General features: G+C 35.1%; 1 long non-coding RNA gene across 1 annotated transcript; it reads left to right on the forward strand.

Annotated features, from left to right (window-relative positions):
- Positions 1-231: 231 nt before the first annotated feature.
- Positions 232-2,506, forward strand: LOC126631621 (uncharacterized). Its single transcript, XR_007626419.1, has 2 exons — positions 232-2,147; positions 2,360-2,506. It is a non-coding gene; the product is annotated as an uncharacterized LOC126631621 (long non-coding RNA).
- Positions 2,507-3,612: the final 1,106 nt, after the last annotated feature.

The following is a 3,612-nucleotide window of genomic DNA, read 5'->3' on the forward strand; positions in this document are numbered from 1 at the left end:
AAATGAGGGGTTTAGCCACTTGGTAGAATTCAGCCCCATTGTCTTATTTCAACTAAAAAAAAAATTAAGTCTATGTCTAAGATTCTAATCTTCCATAGGGGTGGTATCCTTTTGAAAGTCAGAAACCTCCATCTTTGTAGTCTCCGGTTCATCCACTTGCACGAAGTTTGATTCAAACTTCTTACGATGAGAATGATATTCATCTACAACCTTCTTGGGAGCTCGAAACAAAACAAAACAAAAAACGTGAAATGGGTTTTAGGTTGTTTATTGAAATGGGTATTATGTGCTATTTTTCTCTGCCTAAAAAATTAAAATAAATATGATCTTTTCACCTATTGCTTCTTCTTCCAAGTGTTTTTTTTTTCACAGAATATAAAATAAAAATAAATATTTGGTCTCCCTTTTTATACTTTGTTCTTTTGCAGCAAAAAAAAACATGATTTTGTTGGTACTGCTTATTTAGTGAAGCAACGGTTTCATATTGTGAACTTTATCACTTTATTCTTTATGGTTGTCAATTTCTTAAATGAAGTTTGATATGTATGGAATTTGACAATTTATACCCATAAGCTTCATTCCGCCCATGGACACCTATTTTGTTCCTTATTGTTGATAGAGTTGTAAATAAATTTGCACATGTACGTAAACAATGTTGTCTACTGTATATACATATATATAATTGTTTTAGAACTTCTACATCCGTTGTATAATTTTCAATCCCGTAACAAAGCGCGGGCACCCTTGCTAGTCTTTTCTAAATCCCAATAAATAATTGGACGTAAAGATTGATTCCAATACATTGCAACCAATAAAAGAAAATTCAATTTAGCTATAAACGGCACTAACTTCCATGGCTGTCAAGCCACAAAAGAACCATCGACAATTTATATCTGAAAGAAGAGCAAAACATAAGAAAAGCAAATCTGTGAAGCTTTTCTTCTGTGCTTTCTTTTTTGGTAAAATTTTCTCTTTGGGATTTTAAATTACTCCCTTCAGCTTATTAAAGAATAAAAACATTCAAAATGTTAATCACATTCCACAGCCACAAATCATGTTAGATATATAATCATGCATTTTTGCATTATAAAGGAATATTAGTACATAAATGCATGAATAACATGTTTATATATCTAACACGGTTAAATCGGTGATGATTTTGGCACTCCAAAATCACATTCAATAGCCTCATGGTATCTCATGTACACGGGTGAATTTCGGATTGCCAAAATCATCCTCAGTCATAGTTCCTCTTCAAGGGGGTTTTTGGCTTTGCCAATCTAGAGAGATACTCACCCACCGAGGACTTTATCGCATCCTTATGTCTCCATCTCTCGAGTCAAGCCTTTAATTTTTTTTTTTAAAAAACTTTTGGGTTTTATAAAAAACACGTAATACATGAGACCCACATGGGAAGCATTCTTGAAATGACCCTATAAATATCGTGATCCACGTTGAACGCATGATCGAACCACTTATCTATGTGTCAATAAATTTATGCACTAATCGATGTGAATAACGAGTTTGTTATCAAATTGATCAAGCAAAAGAAAAATCCACCTTTTGTGGAAATTTTGCATGAAACGGGGGGAAAAAAGGATATTGCATTTAGTGCTAAAGTTTTAGGTATGCCACTTTCATGCATCCTTTTTAGCTGATAGCACATAGAAAGAGATCTGGTACTAGAAACTCAACCTGCAAAAGTGATCAAATTTCACCCTAAACCCTGCTTTTGATTCAGCAATGGCCAAAATGGCAATGCCAAGTGGTGGGTCCAAATTGTGTGCTGGTGCTGATGCACTGAAATTTGATTGGTTGATCATCAGAAAATGCTGACCATCTTGTTCTATAAATAACATCTCAATTCATCAAATCTCCTACACGCCTCATCAGTTTCTTTCCCTTACAAAAAAATCAGTACACATAGAGATGATCCTCCTTGTGATTTTCCACGGCTTTCTTGAACTGTGCAGTGTGCAGAAGAGTTAAACTGGCAGAAATTTTTCATGCAGTTACATAAACAGTTCAAGAAAGCTGTGAAAAACCACAGGCAGGATTTGAATTGTTCATAAAAAAGATTCTGATCGTCTCCTTCAAACGTCTACGCCCTCCAATGGCTACTGGTTTTCTTCAGCAGTCTTTCTGCAGTAATATCCTCACTGCAGCTCTATACACATATACTTTGTGTTTATGATGTGTTTTAGCCTATTGTTCTTTATCTTTGTAGGGTTGTGATTTTCGCATTTTTCTATGTTTTTATAGTGTTTGGATTGAATAAGTCCACGGAGAATGGACGCGTGCAGAAGGAGAAAACGTGAATGTGAAAATTAATGACCACCTTTTTCTTCTTTTCATGCAGGTGGGCTAAATTGCAAGGTCTTCAGAAGTTGGCCGCATAGTTATATAAGTGATCAGGCTTTCTGTACAAAGTTTATGTATTTTTTTCTTCTTAAGGTTGGTAAATTTCACGAAGATGCATGACTAAAAGCTTGCAATTCTTGTATTATTCCTACTGATTAAATCACAACTCGATGCAGTCTGCACAATTATTGACAAGAAGTCTTGAATTCGACTGGCACCCGAATTAAACCGCGTATATTAATTACTGGAGTAGGCGGTTGGGTCATGAGCAAAGTTCTTTTCCCTATCTGCAGATTAATCAGTAACTTTTTCTAAACAAAATTAGGATGTAGCGGTTGAAATTCATGACCATATGTAACCGTACTGCAAAAGAAAAAATACGTGGAAAGAAAAAAGAAAAATTAAGGAAAAAAGGCTTGAAAACTTTGAGATTTAACGATAAGGACAAAATAAAGAGTAAAGTGAATAAGTACTAGGATTGATTTTTTAGTGTAAAAATATGGTTTTTCGTTAAAGTGAACAGTACCGGGAGCTCTTCGTTAAAATTCCTAAAGAAAAATTTACCTTTTTACATGTTTATTGGTAGTAACTTATTACTTTTGTTTTCTTTTCGGAGCGTGAGTTCATGCTCTTCACGCACTATTGCATGTCATGTACGCTTTGTAAGTGCGAAAGTTAAAGTACAGAAGTGGAGATGACATTTTCCTTTTTATCCAGATAATTACTTACGTGAATAACACTTTATTTTCAAACTATCCTAAACCTTAACGTCCGAGAGTGAAGTTTGCAAGTCGTAACTTGATTATAGATTCATATGGCCACAGTGAAGTGTTATTCACACTCCTCCCAAAAGCACATTTGTTTCAGAGTGCAAGGAATGCGTGTGAGTTAGGTTGTAGACAACTGAACACACCACAGAAGGGTGTGAAGTCCTTTTTCTGAAGCTCATGAGACATGGGGTCTTTTCTTGCCTCCTCTCTCTTTTTCAGAGATTAGTGATGAGTCCATCATGACTCAGAGGCACCTCACATTGCTTTTGATTAACATGAACATGAAAAAGTTTGCATGATCAGTGCGTCTAGTGACACTCAACCAATCTCCACTTAGTTGAAAAATGTCTCATATTCGACAATTACTATTGCTTAATAATGAGTATGAAATGACATGTCCATCTAGTGACATCAATCTCTACTTGTTTGACCAATGTCGCAGATTCGACTCACATGATAGTGAAAACGATGTGAAAAATTC

This window comes from Malus sylvestris, chromosome 8 (genome assembly GCF_916048215.2).
Source record: "Malus sylvestris chromosome 8, drMalSylv7.2, whole genome shotgun sequence".
Classification (NCBI taxonomy): Eukaryota; Viridiplantae; Streptophyta; class Magnoliopsida; order Rosales; family Rosaceae; genus Malus; species Malus sylvestris.